At 42.8% G+C, this 18092-nt stretch overlaps 1 protein-coding gene across 2 annotated transcripts in view; it reads left to right on the forward strand.

Annotated features, from left to right (window-relative positions):
• The window catches only part of SLC34A2 (solute carrier family 34 member 2), a 158506-nt gene that overhangs the window by 45299 nt on the left and 95115 nt on the right, over nt 1–18092 (forward strand). For both annotated transcript variants that reach the window (XM_079919656.1, XM_079919654.1), the window contains exon 2: nt 5324–5579. The gene's annotated coding sequence lies outside the window, so the exon portion shown is untranslated. The remainder of the gene's footprint in view (nt 1–5323; nt 5580–18092) is intronic.

An 18092-nucleotide genomic window follows, 5' to 3' on the forward strand; every position in this document is an offset into this window, starting at 1 on the left:
GTTAGTGACTGTTTTTTATTCTGTAAGTTCAGTTGAATTCTTTTAAAAAATTTCACAGTCCCTCCCTTAGTGTCATGTTTTTTCATTTTATTTTCTTTCTTACTTTCATATATGCTATTCATTTATATTATTGCACGTTTGAATGGTATGACTTTTAGGCCTCTTTGAGATAGCTTTATATCTGTAGTTCATGGTTCTGAATTTTGTTGCATTTGTTGTGTTTGCTGATTTTCTCCCAACAGTTATTTACTTCATGGGATTAGTAATTTTTTGTGTGAGCTCATCTTGAGTGGGAGTGGTTTTCCATGAAACACGTGTACTTGGTTGGGATTTTACAGATTCCAGACCAGTTTTATGGTAGTTGCTCAAAATGGGTTCTTGTGTCTCTTTGGTAGGTATGGATTCAGATCAGATGCGTGTGCGTGACTGGTTGATATTCTGCTTTCTTTAGGGTGGTTCTTTCACTTTCCATGGCCCTGAAAGATGGTCAGCTTCCTTTATGCAACCCTGGCCAATAAAAGGACTTCTTATGTTGCTTGTTTCACGGACGGAGAGCCTTCATGGCTTCTGGCTTTACTTGGGGGGGGGGGGCTCAGTTCTAGCTCCCCACTTCTCACGGGCTGAGATTCTGGGTAGTTGTTTTATCACCAGTGTCTGTAATATTTACCTGGTTCCAATACCCACATGGACTGTTTCTTTTTAGTGCCTCCTCCCTGCTCAGGAACCTGGAGATATTCTTTTCTTGTTTTCAAGCTTGGCCACAGATTTTAAAAATTTCAATATCTGGTGGATTTGTTCTGTTTGAGAGTTACCTTTATACGCTGAACAGGCTGTGTTAACTCCCACACTATGTTACCCCATATGAGAAAATTTTACAGACAAAAAGCATAAGCACTTGTAAGGCACTGCATGTTGTATAACAGGCACAACGAAAGACATTGTCAAACCCCAAGCTGAAGAATTCCTTGGTCATTTCGACAGCTCGAGGTCTATCCACACTGCACACTGAACTTACCTTCCTCTCTTCTCCTCAGACAAAAATCTGATAATTGCAAAGTTTGATTAAAATTATTTTTGAATTACTTACATGCCTGTTCCATTGCTAATCCATGTGAATGAAGAAAACAGAGGTGGCTGGGTGCAAGTAAGGTTTGATAATATTAAATGAAGAAAAAGAAAAAGAAAAATGAAAATGTAACTTATAAAGAGGTTCTCAACCTCATTTATAATCAGGGACATTCACAATAGAACCAGAGGGAGATACCATTTTACTCTCATGAGAATGGCAAAAATTCTGGCAACAACCTGATAATACCAAGCATTGGCAAGGATGCGGAGTACCATTGGCACCCATACGTTGCTGATGGGAGTGTTAATTAGTACAACCACTTTAGGTAACAGTTTGGTATTATCCGTTACAGGCAAAATAGAGAAATTCTATCTGCCCTTCTAGAGAAATTCTTACACAGGTATACCTGTAACTTGAAGAGAATGGTCATACCAGGATGGATCGAAACAGCCCCAAACTGGAATCAACCCAAACGTCTAAAACAGTAGAATACATTTTATATTCTTCTTGCAACGGCATTCCATACAGCAATAGAAGTGAAGGTAGTTTACAGCTGTGCATTACAACATGGATAAATCCTGCAGTCAGAATATGAGTGACAGAAGCAAGTCACAAAAGGACATGTAAAAAATGTATAATTTATATAAAGTGCAAAATCAAGTAGAATAAACTGTATTCCCACCCAGCAGTTCTTCTGTATTCCTCACTCCTTCTGTCTCTCTCCCCTCCCGTCTTGAGATAACCTTGGAACGAGGCCTTATTTTGCTAGCACCAGCCAGCTCTGAGTGGTGCTACACTGTGTGCTTCTGGTTTCATTTGTTCATCCATCCATCCAACAAGCAGTAAGTGCCAACTGCATGCAAGGCACTGTTCTTGGTGCTGATGGCTAAACAGACAAAAGTCCTGCTAACATTTTTTGGGGGGGTGTGGGTGGGGAGGAGACAATAAGTAAAATAAACATGTAAGTTATATAGTATAGTAGAGGGTGGTAAGTACTATGGAGAAATATAAAGCCAGGAGAAGTGACAGTTTTAAATGAGGTGATCAGGGAAGAACTCTTTGTGAAGGTAATATTTAAGCAAAGACGTCAAGAAGTGAGGAAAATAGCAATGTCAACATCTAGAGGAAAAGCTTTCCAAGTAGACGGAACGGCAAGTGCAAATGTCCTGAGGCACTTCTTTGTCAATCACAATTTTTAGAATCTTATCAACATTTACTCCAAGAATCTCTAAATTTCCTTTCAGCGTTAGATGGTTCTTGCTACAAATATAAAATTCCACACTGTGTTTACAACCAAAAGAGAAACTTCCTGTAATTTGTGAGTCTGTCATCCTGAATGTGCATGAGGGAGTAATTTTGGGTAAAGGAACACTGGAAGTCACATCGTGTTATTTTATTAATTTACGTCAGTTCCTTTTGGCCAGCATGAATTACCATACAGAACATAAACACGAGACTCTGGCAGACCCAGGTTGGAACTTGAGCTCTGCCACTCTGGGGTCTTAAGCCACTTATTTAATCTTCCTGGGTGTAAAAAGATGAAGTAATGCCCATCTCAAAGCATTGTTGTGAAGACTGGGAGAAAATACAAGTTCGAGTCTTTGTGTCCTTCAATAAGATTTAAATTTTTTTCTTGGGACCTCCTTGGTGGCGCAGTAGTTAAGAATCTGCCTGCCACTGCAGGGGACACGGGTTCGATTCCTGGTCCGGGAAGATCCCACAGGCTGCGGAGCAACTTAAGCCTGTGTGCCACAACTACTGAGCCCATGTGCCACAACTACTGAAGCGTGTGCACCTAGAGCCCGTGCTCCGCGATGAGAGAAGCCACTGCAATGAGAAGCCTGTTCACCACAAGGAAGAGTAGCCCCCGCTCGCCACAACTAGAGAAAGCCCACGCCCAGCAACGAAGACCCAACGCAGCCAAAAAATTTAAAAATAAATAAATAAAAAATAAAAATTTTCTTTACACAGCTTTTATACATTTCTAAATTTATTAATACTCTAGGTGTGCAACATTTTTGGTTGAAAGGGAACATTCTAAAAGTTCTGAATGAGAAAAGGCCAATCACTTCACAAGAAGTCTGGGGTTGAAACTCAGACCTGGTGTAATGGCTCCACGGCATCGTCAGTATTTCTGGTCCTTCATATCTCTGCCTCGCCATCCTTAGCAGGTGGCTTTGTCCTCATGCTTATCACCTCATGGTTGCAAGATGGCTATTTTACGTCCAGCCTCAGATCCACATAAGGAAGAAGGAAGGTGCTCATAAACCCTGTTAAATCTTGCAATAGTCTTCTACAGCATCACTTAAACTGCCTGCTGTTGAATACATGTGCCAACATTTATTTGGTGTGTGTGAATTTTGTATATATATATGGTGTATATATGATGTATATATACGTGCACATATGTGCATATATATTACCAATAATAACATGTATAATAACCATAATGGTATATATGATAATATTATATATACATTAACAATGCTGCAGTGAACATCTTTGTAATGAAATCTTTGCACCTGTCCCAGGTAATTTTCTTAGCACAAATTCCTAGAAGTACCTTTGAGTCAGAGCGTGTGCCCGTTTCTAAGACTTTTGATATATTTTGCCCAATTCCTCTTGAGAAAGGTGGAAATTTTTACTCCTTTTTTTTTTTAACATCTTTATTGGAGTATAATTGCTTTACAGTGGTGTGTTAGTTTCTGCTGTATAACAAAGTGAATCAGCTGTACATATACATTTTACTCCTTCTAGTGTTGAATGTGAGTACCCTGCCACATTGTACCCACCTCCATCACAACACTAGCCATTGTCAGCATGGTTTATTCAATTATTTAATTTATATAATCATTTAATAAATAAAAAATGATATTTTTTGTTCTAATTTCTTTGATATTGGTGAGGTGGATCACATGACTTTTAATATCTTTCTGTTCAGTTTTTGATATTTATAAAAGATTTATAAGATAGCTTCGAGCACTTACTTTTATCCTTCCAGCTCCAGTAAATCATATGAGAAAAGGAATTAATATATACTATAAGCTGACTTTGCTTCTTAGTGCTGTACTGTGAAATAACTTATCTGTGTTCCGGTCTTTAAAAATCTCACCCTCTATGTCTAATACTAATGTCTTTGGTTAACACCTATATCATTTTAGTGTATTAAGATTAGGATGCTCTCAACTATAAATATAAAATAATAATAGTATACTAGTCATAATGTTTTATGCTTACATAGTTTGTTTCTTGAGAGATCAGAGAACTGTGATAATATTATTTTAATGAATCACCTTCGTTAACCCGCCTGTTATTCCATTGAATGGATGTCAGTACTTAAACTGAAAAAATTCTTCCTTTTGTATCTGAAATTCAAATTTAACTGGGAGTTCTGTTTTGTCTTGCTTTTTCCCTAAATCTGGCAACCCTGTGTGAGGAGGGTCTAGAGGTTGAAGTCCTGGGTGGGGAGGTTTGTAGGAGTTGAAAAGACCAGAATCTGCATCAGGCAGAGGTGTGAGCCAATGCCCAGGAGGTGAGGGTCCCAGACCCTTTTCCTCCCTCTTCCACCTGGCTCCTAGTTACCATTCCAAGTCCTCCCTGTGTTTGGGACTCAAGCTGGGAGTGTGATAAAGGATACTGCCAGTGCCCCTGGGGTTGAGCTGGCATATCCCTGTCTGTCATCCCCCTCCCCTTATTCCCAGGGAGATTCCATCTGGCATGGAAGAAAAGAGTTTTGGAGGTAGGCAGTACTGGGTTCAAATACCATCCCTCTTTTAACTAGCTTCACAATTTGTGGCAAGTTGCTTAAGCCCTTTGAACCTCGGTTTCATTGGAGAAGGATGGCAATGAGGAAAGATGGAAAATTAGGAAGACTGATGACAGATGGAACCATGGAAGCAGCCCTGACTTTCACTCCAGACTTATTACGTGGCTTCTTGTAACACAGAAAAAAATAAATGCAAACTCACAAGGTCATTGTGAGGTTCGCATGAGATGACGTTTGAAAAGCTCTTAGCAGACTCTTTGGTACCTCATAAGCAGCCATGGGTCTGAATTTCTAGGTACAGGGACTAGTGAAGGCAGAGTAATTCCTCAGGGGAAGCAGAGTAGCGTCCCTGGAAGAAGGGACAACAATAACAAAGCATGAGGAGACTGCAGACCAGAGACACCGGGAATTCTAGTTTTTGGTGACACAAGGTTTGGAACCCTTTAAAAAGAAGTTATTTCTGTTTTTCTATGCGTGTTTTCCTCCAGGAGTGAAACTAAATCTGTGAAGGTGATGTTGAATGCGAGTTCGAAAGAGAGCAGCCTGGCAGCTACAAGACATGACGGGTCCTAGGAAACCCAGCTGCCCATCCTGGTTTTCCCAGTCCAGCCACGTGCTTTCCTCCAGGGGAAAACAAACCTGTGACCAAGACTTCTATAGACCTACCAGAGCCTCAACAGCTCCCTCCTGATTCAAGATCTTACCGAAAAGCTGAAGAGTTACCTATTTGTAAATATTGCCAAGGTAGGGATCACCACCCAGCCAAGCCCTTCCCTCTGTCTCTAAGAGCTCTAGCCAACAGCTCAAATGCCTTCCAATTTCCTGGACAAGGGACTTGTTAACGGTTATGTGGGGAGTGGACTTAAAAGGCCAGAGGAGCCATTAGGGCTTCTGCTGCCTGGGGTCCTATCATCAGTGGGACAGGTGGTGTCTTCTCACCCACGCAGTTATCATCACCTGCCTGACAGGTATGGTTTAGGGGGAGCTCCCTGCAGCTCACCTCTAGATTAGAGAGTGGGAAACACACCCTTTGCCTCTTCCTGAGGGCATGTACTTGACCCTGGAAACAGCACAAGCTGAAAAGGACAGGCTAGTTTCAGGAAGGGAATGGGACTTCTTTCTTGACTGCAGAACAAGGCAGAGGTGGGCATTTGGAAGGAAGAACAGGGAAGACACCTACTAAAGACAGGCACTGCTTGGCGGATTTGGATCTAGAGCAGTATTTTCCAGTGTTTAGGCAGTTACGTTCCACCTTAGTATCAATAGTTTGTGCTGCAATCATTTTAAAGTCTATGCTATTGTTTACTTAATCTTTTTTTAAACTGACTCTATATTTTTACTTAAATAGCATTATTGTCCTTAATGTAGGCAATAATAGCAAAAGTATATGGTTTCTTTCTAACATGCATTTAATTTTACAAATGCGCACTATGAACTTAAAAATGCTATCCTGGGCTTGCCTGGTGGCGAAGTGGTTGAGAGTCCGCCTGCCGATGCAGGGGACGCGGGTTCGTGCCCCGCTCCGGGAAGATCCCACATGCCGAGGAGCGGCTGGACCCGTGAGCCATGGCCGCCGAGCCTGCGCGTCCGGAGCCTGTGCTCTGCAACGGGAGAGGCCACAACAGTGAGAGGCCCGCGTACCGCAAAAAAAAAAAAAAAAAAAAAAAAAAAATGCTCTCCTTGTGAACTTTAAAGTCCTTTCATGATAGTAGCTAAGATTTATTGGGTGTTGTGGGCCAGGAACTGTTCCAGTTGCTTCCTTCCTGGGTGTAAATTTATTCAATCCTCATGGCGAGGTAGGGGGGAGGGGGAAGAAGAGGAGGTTAATAGCAGTGCTGACTCCTGTTGCCGTGTGAGGATTAGCTGGTTGATATATGGAAAGTGCTCAGAGCTGTGTCTGCTGGGGAGAAGATGTATGCAAGTGTTTGCTATTATTATTATCATTATTTCCATTTTACAGATGGAGAGGTGGAGGCAGACATAGGGACATTAGCTTGTGCATAAGGACACAAGCTGGTGGGAGGCTAAGCCGGGACTCGAACCCAGACACTGGGTCTGGAGCCCAGCCTCTTGACCCATGATGCTGTTCACCTTCCACGTTTTTGGAAACATTACTTAGGGATCAATTCCCAACCCACTAGAAGAGGTGCCTGCTACCTGAATGCAAAGGGGTGTGTGTGTGGTACCAACTTCCCTGGCCAGTGAGGGAGGGCTGAGGTGTTCATAGAGGAGCAGGGGATGAAGGGACCAGATGTCTGCTCAGCGATGCCAGGACCACACCTACTAAGCTGGCCCGTAGAGCCTGGCCAGGGACGGCCAGGGAGGATGCTGTATTCAGTCAGCCAAGAGTAAGCCTTCGTCCGTTTGGGACACAGTCTCTAGAGGAAGGATGACCTATTTCGCATCACTGTTCCTGCAGTTCAGAACCAACTGCCCTAGCTTTGAGCAAAGGCAAAAGCAAAGAGTTGTTTGCTGGCATATTCCACGTGCCTAATCCAGAAGGCGGTGTGATGGGCCTTTGAAATCCATCCTGCCTCTTAAGCATGCAATGCCAGACTGTCTGAAGGAGGCTGCAAATGAGGTTTCTGATCTTTTGGGGTAGACTCTGGTTTTGGCCACCCAGAGGCAGTCATGTACATACAAACATGTTGATTTGGTAAATAAGACAGTCCCATTTTCTCCTTATAACAAGCAGATCCCTAAAGGATTGCAACCTGATGGTGGAGCCCAGTTTGAGTGACTCTAGGGACCCGAAAGTGCCTCCCTGCCTACATCACACAGTTGGACTTTGAGCTTTCCATTAAGTTAGATTTCCAGATATAAAGTACCATTAACGCTGAGTGCATTTTTCAAATATTCAGAAAATGCTTCTGCTATCAGAACCCCTGCCCTTTCTCCTCTGCCTTTCAGAGAAGAGTATTAGTTGTAAACTTCATTTAGAACGTGTTTCTTATACAGAGTCATCTCAACACACTGAGTTAATTTTATCATTGACTGGCCCCAAGCAGAGTTGTGACAATGGTGAATTGATCAGAGGTCTGATACTTAAAGAGGGCTGTTGCCCCTTGACTGGTCCATATTCCCCGTGTCTCCCGCGATGGCTAATGAGAGCAGCCTACTCTACACCAGGGATTTTATATAAACTGTTCTAGTTCCTACCAGAGACCCTGCAATGAGGGGACTGTCATGCCCATTTTACAGATGTGGAGCTGAAGCCTGCCACCACTCAGCAAACTGAGAGGCTGAGCTCAGATCTGAAAGCGTCCAGCTCGGAAGCTTTAGCTCTTGCCTTGAAGTGGTTCTGCCTCTCACCATAAGTTTATGAAGGGTATTTTGAGAATTTGGATTCTGCTCTTAATTCACCAGCTAAGCCGCTGCACGACCTTGAGTGAGTCCCTGCATTGCTCTGGACCTCAGGGTCTCTTCGTCTGTTCTGGCCACTGTAACAGAATCCACTAGACTGGGTGACTTGAACAACAAACATTTATTTCTCACAGGTCTGGAGGCTGGGAGTCTGAGATCAGGGTGCCAGCATGGGTGGGTTCTGGTGAGGAGCTTCTCATTGGTTTATATATGTTTGTCTTCTCACTGTGTCCCCACCCACAAAGAAAGAGCATCTCTCTTGTGTCTCTTCTTATGAAGGGACTAGAAAACCCATTCAAGGCATCTGTTTGGGATTAGAGTTTCAACACATGAATTTGGGGGGACACAAACATTCAGTCCAACACTTCCCTGGTGGCGCAGTCATTAAGAATCCGCCTGCCAATGCAGGGGACACGGGTTCTAGCCCTGGTCTGGGAAGATCCCACATGCCGCAGAGCAACTAAGCCCGTGCGCCACAAGTACTGAACCTGTGTGCCACAACTACTGAAGCCCGCGCGCCTAGAGTCTGTGCTCCACAACAAGAGAAACCACAGCAATGAGAAGCCAGCGCACCGCAACAAAGAGTAGCCCCTCTCGCCGCAACTAGAGAAAGCCCACATGTAGCCACAAAGACCCAATGCGGCCAAAAATAAATAAATAAATTTATTTTAAAAACCCCACAACATTCAGTCCATTACACTCCATTACCCTATTTATGAAATGAAGATACGGAATGGCAATCCCCCCAAATGCTCTGACTCTAAAATGCTTTGATTCTGCTGAATCTTCATCTGTTATGATGGGGATTCTGCCCATTAATCTGCAATGCTGAGTGTACTGCCTGGTACCTGGTAGATACTTGGTAAATGTTTACTGAATATCTATAAGGAAAAAGGCAGGAAACTGTCTTCCCCTAAAAGCATAAATACTCCCACTCCCACCAGCCATGGCTTCTTGACAATGGACCCGCTTTTTTGTGTCCAAAAACATGACCTACGGTGGAAATTAACACAACATTGTAAATCAACTGTACTTCAATTAAACAAACACAAACAAAAAAACCCATGACCAATAGTGGGACCCGGAACCCAGGTGAAGGGGGAGGCCAGCCCAGAGGTAGGTTGGTTGAACAGAAGTTTGTAGCAAGTGAGGCCTTCAAGGATGCCTTCCTGTCTGGCTGTCAGGGCAGGCGCTGGCTCCGCTGGCACAGGGAGACCAGCGTCCCTGCAGTGACTCTGAGAAGGGAAGCAGATGCAGCACGGGCCCTGGAAAGCATTCCTACAATGAACACCCTGAGGAAAACAAGCTTCCCTCTTAGATTTGGTGCCTCCGATTTGCTGCCTACTTTTTTTTGCTTCACCCTGTCTGCCTGTCTCCATTTGTACTCATCTCACCTTTCTTCCCTGTTATGGGCAAGTAGACAAACCTAGGGACAGGAAGGACCCCCTTCAGGCCAGTAGAAAGAAATATGGATACGATGCGAAAAAACAAAGTGTTTCCTTTTCTTTTTCTTTTTTTTTTTAATCATGCTTATTGAGGTATCGTTTCTACAGAGTAATATTCACATTTTTTTAGGTGTAGGGTTCTAGGATTTTGACAAATGTATACAGTTGTGCCACGATCACCACAATTAAGATATAGAATATTTTCATCATCCCCCAAAGTTCCCTCATGCCCCTTTGTAGGCAGTATCCTCCCCTGCCCCTTGGCCCTGGCAACCACTGTTCAGATTTTTGCCTCTATAGCTTTGTCTTTAGAATAGGTATTTTTTAAATGACAAGGCAGCTGTGATTTTTGTTTTTCTTTTCTTTTTTTTTTTTTTAAATCACACTTTCCACTGTCTCTACTAAAAATGTCTGGAAAGGAGCTGCTACTTAAAAATTAGCTACACTCCACACTTCTTATTCCAAGAAGGATGTAAGGTGGCAATAAAGTCACACAGTGAGAGAAATCACTGCAAGGACTTATAGGCAGAGAGTCTCCTTCCTTCTATTAAAAAAAAAAGTTTGGATCTTCAAATAAATTGCAAGATTAGAACAATGGGCATCCCTATACCCTTCACCTAGCTTTACCAACTGTTAACATTTTCCACACATTTATGCTCTCTTTCTGTATATGTGTACACCCTGATTTATCTGTTTGCTTGTTTATTTTTGCTCAACCATTTGTCTTACTTGCAGACATCGTGACAACATCATCCTAAATACTTTAGCAAGCATTTCCCAACAGCAGAGGCATTCTCCCTCATGACCACAATATAATTGTTTCATGGAGTGAATTTAAATTAATATGTAGTCCATGATCACATTCCTCCAGTTGTCCCAATGATATCTTTTATCTGTTTAAGTTTTTAAAAAACATTTTTAATCCAGGATCCAATGAAAGATCAGGCATTGCATTTGTTGTCTTAACTCTTTAGTCTCCTTTATTCTTCAACAGTTTCCTGCAGCCTCTCTGTACCTTGCTCTCAATTTTGCTGTGAACCTAAAACTGCTCTAAAAATATAAAGTCTTAAACAGTTTTTAAAATAAAAGCATATCTTAAAACTACCGCACATCCATGAGGATGGCTGCTATCAAAAAACAGGAAATAATAAGTATTGGTGAGGATGTGGAAAAATTGGACCCCTTGTACACTGCTAGTGGGAGTGTAAAATGGTGCAGCTGCTATGGAAAACAGTATGACAGTTCCTCAAAGAAATAAAATTAGAATCACTGTTTGATCCAGTAATTCCACTTCTGGGTATATATCCCAAAGAATTCATTTATTTGTAGACCCATGTTCATAGTGGCAAAAGGTGGAAGCAACCCTACTGTCCATTGATGGATGAATAGTTTAAAAATTTAGGCACTGTTGTTAGTTCTCTTTTACAGATGTGAAAAGTGAGTCTTAACCTATTAGGATATAGCCCAAATCCAGAACATCTGACAACACCAAGGACGTGAAGCAACGGGAACTCTCATTTATTGCTGGTGGGAATGCAAATTGGTACAGACATTTCGGATGACAGTGTGGCAGTTTCTTACAAAACTAAGCATACTCTTACTATACAATCCAGCAATTGTACTCCTTGGTGTTTATTCGAATGAATTGATAACTTAATGTCCACACAAAAACTTGCACATGGATGTTTATAGCAGCCTTATTCATAATTGCCAAACTTTGGAAGCAACCAAGATGTCCTTCAGTAAGTGAATGGATAAATAAACTATGGTATATCCAGGCAATGGAATATTACTCAGTGCTAAAAAGAAATGAGCTATCAAGCCATGAAAAGACATGGAGAAAACTTAAGTGCATATTACTAAGTGAAAGGAACCAGTCTAAAAAGATTACATACTGTATGATTCCAACCATATGACATAATGAAAAAGGCAAAACTATGGCAAAAAATTTACTGGGACTTCCCTGGTGGCGCAGTGGTTAAGAATCCGCCTGCCGATGCCGGGGACATGGGTTCAATCCCTGGTCTGGGAGGATCCCACATGCCACAGAGCAGCTAAGCCCACGAACCACAACTGCTGAAGCCCGTGTGCTTAGAGACGGAGCGCTGCAACTACTGAGCCCGCGCACTGCAACTACTGAAGCCCGTGCGCCTAGAGCCTGTGCTCTGCAACAAGAGAAGCAACCACAGTGAGAAGCCCGTGCATCACAAGGAAGAGTAGCCCCGCTCACCACAGCTACAGAAAGCCTGTGTGCAGCAACGGAGACCCAATGAAGCCAAAAAAGAAAAAGGTGGGGGGGAGGTCTTAAGCCTATCCTGCAGGAAGGTCTCAAAAAAATAAAATAAAAAATAAGGAAAAGAAAATGAACTTTGAAAAAAAAAAGTATCATTCTGGTGAGTGATGCTGATAATGAGAGAGGCTATGCATGTGTAGGGGGCAGAAGTACAGGGGAAACTTCTGTTCCTTTTTCTAAATTTTGTTGTAAAGCTAAAACTGCTCTAAAAAAATTTCTTAAAAACTGAAACTGAGTCTTAAAAGAGTATGTTTCTATTTGAGCCACACACAGAGCAAGTAGACTGGTTTCAGATCAAGGCTTGGTTGCCTGACTCTGGAATCAAGTTTCTAAATTCTTAATTGCTTTGCTTCATGCCTTTTCAAGTAAATGAAATATATATATTCATTATTCTCTATATAGATATAGTTCTCTATATAGATAGATAGCTATATACATATGTATGTGTTCTTTTTCAGGGAAGATAACAGGGGAACTGGGCATCGGCTGTTGAGATCCCTGTCCATTCTGGGAACTCAAGCAGGTCACTTTCCTCTTTAGGTCTTAGAATTTCCATTCGTAGGATGCCAAGAATAGACTCAACACCCTGCTTAGTCTGGGCCACTTCATCTCTTCTGGGAAGTCCCCGTTGGCACCCTTTGTGACAGCCTTCAGCAACAGCAGCAGGAGGGATTTATTGTGGATCTAGAGGGCTCTGGAAGGTTCTAGGCCAGATGTCGGTTACAGTGAGTAGAGAGATGAAGCCGGGCCTTGAAGAGGGAAGACGATGCAGGCGAGGGTCCTGGATTTGGACCTGCCATATAGCTGTGTGACCTTCGGCAAGCCACTTCACCTTGATTCTCTTCAGTTTCTTTAATGTAGGGAAGGAGCACAATGCTTACTTTGCCAGGTTGTGAGCATCTGTGAGATTGTGTATGTAGAAGCACTTTAAGACTATAGAATGTTGTATAGATATAAGCTGTTCTTAATCATGTACATTTTTCTCCCTCATAAGGGAGAAAAATTGATTGGGTCTACCCTGACAAAGTTTGGAGAGCCACACAGGAACTTTCAAGTTTCTTATGACTGATTTGGTCTTAGCAAAATAATTAGTGCTCATGCTGCAGTTCACAGGCCTCCTTACTCTTGCTTGAACCAACCCAGGGCCTTTGCATAGCTTCCTGAACACCCTTCTCCCAAATATTAGCATTGTTTGCCCTCTCATTTTATTCAGGTTCTGCTCAAAGCTCTTGTTAGAGAAGCCTTCTCTGACTACTCCATTTATTTTGATTTAAAATATTTATTTATTTTATTTTTGGCCACTTCGGGTATTAGTTACAGAACGTGGGATCTTCCTTGGCATGCGGGATCTTTTGTTGCGGCATGCAGACTTCTCTCTCTAGTTGTGGCCCGTGGGCTCTCTAGTTGTGGCTCACAGGCTCCAGAGCACATGGGCTCTGTAGTTGTGGCTCACGTGCTCAGTAGTTGCGGCCACAGACTTAGTTGCCCTGTGGCACGTGGGATCTTTGTTCCCCGAGCAGGGATGAAACCTGTGTCCCTTGCATTGGAAGGCGGATTCTTAACCACTGGACCACCAGGGAAGTCCCATCTGACTACGTTTAAAACACACCCCACCAAAAACAAAAAAAGCAACCACACCCCACCACCCCACTCTACTACCTGCCCATCACTTTCACTCTGGTTTTATTTTCCTTCATGGCACTTAGCACCACCTAACATATTATGTATTGCTCATTACTCCTCTGAGCCTACCTACCAGAATTTAAGCTCCCTTAGGGTAGTGAGCAATGCCTGGCATGGAGTTTTCTCTCCATCTCTTCAAATACTTCTTGAATGAATGCTTGAAAGTCCAAAGACACTGATTTAATTCTTCAAAGGCATCAGAACAAACAGGCAGGGTTGGTTTTTCAGATGGTGGGGTTGCTAAGGGATTTTCCCTCTTTCCAGCCCCTGTGCTTAGGTTTCTGGAATGAGAAGGCAGAATTGCGTTTGAGTAACTACAGCTTTTTCTCAAAGGATGCCGACCCTCCACTGGTTGTGAATGGCCCTGAGACATCTCTTGACTCTGACCATCCACCAAGCCATTTTAGTTAACTAGCCACTTAGAAATCAGTCATTTCCTTTCCTCCCATGACCCCTCTCATATTTACCAGTTAATACAATATTTATTAATCTCCTACCGTGAATACAGAACTGTGCTAACCACTATGGATGATTTAAAGAAATACAAAGTGACCCTTCACCCTCCGGTAGATAAGAGACAGTATGGCCCAGTGGTTATAGGTGGGGGGGATATTGTTTACTGATGACAGAAATTCTAGGTTTAAACCCTGGTTTTACTATTTAGTAACTGTGTGACTTGTGCAAGTCACTTAAACTCCCTATACCTCACTTTCTTTATCTAAAAAATGAGATAATAATAGTACCTATTCTCTAAGGTAATGAGTTTATTAAGGGTAAGCTCCCACAATCATGCCTGGCACATGCGACCACTTGACAAGTTTCAGTTGTTTTTGTTGAACTGTATTGTGAAGACTGGTGATGCATCCATGGAAAGTAAAATAACAATACGTGGACTGATGACTCAGTACAATATTTATACCCACACGGACACAATGTATACCTGGGTATAATGGAAAGAACGCATGCTTTGGGGTCAGCTGACCTGAATAGCAGCGCCCACTTTGTCTTTTGCCAGCTTTGAGGCCCTGAGCAGGTGACCAGACCCCTGGGGACCCCAGTTTCCTCATTGATAAAACACGGATCCGAATTTTTGCTTCACAGGATACGTGTGAAAATTTACTGAGATGCTAGTTCCTTGCCCCATCAATGCCCACTGCTGTTCAGAAGTCCTGCTGCAAAGGCAAGGACTGTCCCGATTCAGGTGGGAAACGGATATGAAGTCAGTGCCTCCCTTGGCAAATCAGGAAGACTCTTTGATTTAAAAAAAAAAAAAATGCCCAAGAAAATTTGCTTCATCAAAACAGGAAAAAAGGCAGAAGATAACGATTTATTTAAGGAATGTATGGACCTCTGTATTATGAACATCTTCGTCCTACACGCTGATGTCATAGAATTCCAGAAACCCGATCACTCTGAGGGACCAGAGGGCTCATTGCAGAGACCCCCTGCCATCCCCCTAAAGGGGTCATCCCACCCGCCTCCACTTGCATACTTCCAGGACAGCCAAGTCACCGCTGCATGAGGTTGGCAATTTTGCTCTTGATCAGTTCAACTCTAAGATTTGCCCCAAGCTCTCCCTTCACCTGACTTCCACTCGTCTCTGGCAGAACACAGTTTCTCGTTTCTTCTCTCTGTGACTTGGCAGGGATTGGATTTTAATGCTAATCTATGGAGCAGAGTACTTTACAGTGTCTAATAACGGGTCAGTGTTCAGGCAAATCAATACTAGTAACAGCTTAAGCTTAAAAAATATTCACAAAGCACCCATATGTGGTGGTTTAATAGCATTGCATTTGTAATTCTCAGCGCGACGCGCGAGGCAGAATGGTGGGACCGGTGGTTAACGCCGGCAATGATAACAGGGATAATATATTTCTTCGTTAAAATATATTTCTTTTTTTTTTAAATTTGGCCACACCACTCGGCTTGTGGGATCTCAGTTCCCTGACCAGGGATTGAACCCAGGCCACGGCAGTGAAAGCTCTGAATCCTAATCACTAGACCACCAGGGGACTCCCTAAAATATATTTCTTAGTATTGCATCTCGAGTCCAGTTCATTTCATCGTTATAGAGCATCCACCAGGCTGTGGAGGCACTAAATCCAACATAAGCCTGCCCAGTGGTTTTCTCCTTCAGTTTCTGTTACCATCGTTCGGAACCCTATTCCCAAGATGTGAGTATAAAGTAACATGATTGATGCTTTTAACAAAGCCGGGGGCAGAGGAAGGCAGCGTAAACTTATGCTAGAAAATCTTGATCCAGGGCCGGGGACTAGGGTGAGGAGAGTTAGGCACCTGGGGCACAACGCCAAGGAAGTGCTCACTGGGGATTCCTCCCCCTAGTCCCAAGCTTGTCTTCATGGCCTCTTCTAGGCTTTGTGATTCAGTGCATACAAATGAGGTATGCGGTCTTAAAAGTCACCGCCTTAGAAAGCTTCACTTTCAAGCAATGCTTCTCTGGTTCCCATTTTAGAAACCCTCTCTTGAGAATTACTTTTTGGAGCCCGCAGTGCATTTTTAATTAAGTACATCCTTGGGGATGGCAAATCTTAATCTTTTGAAGGTGGATTTGATTTTTAGAAATAGACACAAACCATTTGTAGTCAAATCTCCAGACTAATAGAGGAGACAAATCATGTCATGCTACTTGGGGTCCAAAGTAGATTTGTATGTGTCTTGTAAATTGGCTTTGAAGGCAGAGTCGTCAAAGAGGAATTGCAGAATGTGTCTTGAGTTATAACAGCACTTTTCAAATTGGAACATAGTCTCTGAAGGTAACCACTCTGAAGCCAACACTCATTCTATTGAATATTATGAAAACTTTGGAGTGTTTAAAAGTCACCCTATTTCTTTCTAGTCAAACTTTGTATCGTTAAGTTACAGTAAATAGAAACCCTTTAACTTATCTCCAACCTTTTTTCTTGAAGTTTGGAAGTCGAGAGATTACATAAGAATAATATATTACAAAATACAGATGTATTTGCTTTATAACTCAAAGAGTTGACCCTCAAGCGAAATTGAGCGGAACCAAAACATCTTAAGTTCTCTCTTAACTTCCCGAACATCTCAATTTCTCTTCAGATTCGACTCAAATATTTAGTGTTGAGAAAATCCCAAGGAAAGAGTCCTTCTTGGCAAATCGTCTGAATCAAAACATTTGCTAAGATATTCTGAAGGGTCTTAGAAACAGAGGGGAGAGAGCCCTTCCAATATTCCTACTGCTGATCTGAAAACAATCTTGGTTGGCAGAGAAATGAAGGAAGAACTGAAGGTCTTGCTATCTGACCAGTAAGGCAGTTCCAAGAACTCAGACTCATTGACTTCTTTGGGGTCATGCAGCTTGGACCAAATGTTGAAAACCAGAACTCCTGAGGTCCGTTTCCTGATCCTGCATGGGGCTCTCAATCTCTCCAGATTTCTAGTCACCTGCGTTCAAGTCCTTATTCCTCCAACTCTCCAGAGAGCTTTCTATCCCTGGGGAGAAACCAGTGGCCTCAGATGTCAATCATCAGAATTCAGTCTCAGCTTTTTCAGGGCCCAATTCTGTTGGCCACTTCCTGGTGGCATGGCCTCCAGAGGGATGTAGCCTCCAGCTGTGCTTTCCTGCCAATTGGGTTTCCAGGAAACCGTTTGGTTCGAGCCTTCAAAGAACTGCAAACTTCTATACCCTCTTATTAGCCTGTAAATTGGAACCCTGAGCACTTGTTTACACTCCTCATAATTAATTGTTTGATAGCAGTTATGGCTAATTGTTTTATGGCTTTGCAACTGTGTGGTAGCTTAGAACTGGTTCGAAGCCAAGATCAAAGAATCATGTGCCTTCCAGATATTTTGAGAAAAGAAATTATCCTTGGATTTCCCTGGTGGTGCAGTGGTTAAGAATCCGCCTGCCAACGCAGGGGACATGGGTTCGATCTCTGGTCCAGGAAGATCCCATATGCTGCAGAGCAACTAAGCCCGTGCACCACAACTGCTGAGCCTGTGCTCTAGAGCCCACGAGACACAACTACTGAAACCTGTGTGCCTAGAGCCCGTACTCTGCAACAAGAGAAGCCACTGCAATGAGAAAGCCATGCACTGCAACGAAGCGACTAGAGAAAGCCTGCGCGCAGCAACGAAGACCCAACGCAGCCATAAATTAATTAATTAATTAATTAATCAATTTTTAAAAAGAAATTATCCTTGAGTAGAGGGATTAATAGAGGGAAGGTCCAAAGGTTTATGCTTGAGGACAAAAACCCTTTGAGCACCTGCTGTGGGCCAGGTCCTGTCAAGTGATTTTCTACATTATTCTTTTTGATCCACTGCTATTAAGAGGTTAGGGCTATGAGCTCCTGTTTAACAGATCAGGAAGCAGAGACTCAGAGAGGTTAAGACATTTTGCACTGTCACAGAACTAGTGAGTGGCTGAGCCATGATTTTAACCCAGAGTCCAAATGGGGCTGGGGATTGTGGCGAGGAGGGGGAAAGGAA

The sequence above is a fragment of the Stenella coeruleoalba genome (genome assembly GCF_951394435.1).
Source record: "Stenella coeruleoalba genome assembly, chromosome: 4".
NCBI classification, from domain to species: Eukaryota; Metazoa; Chordata; class Mammalia; order Artiodactyla; family Delphinidae; genus Stenella; species Stenella coeruleoalba.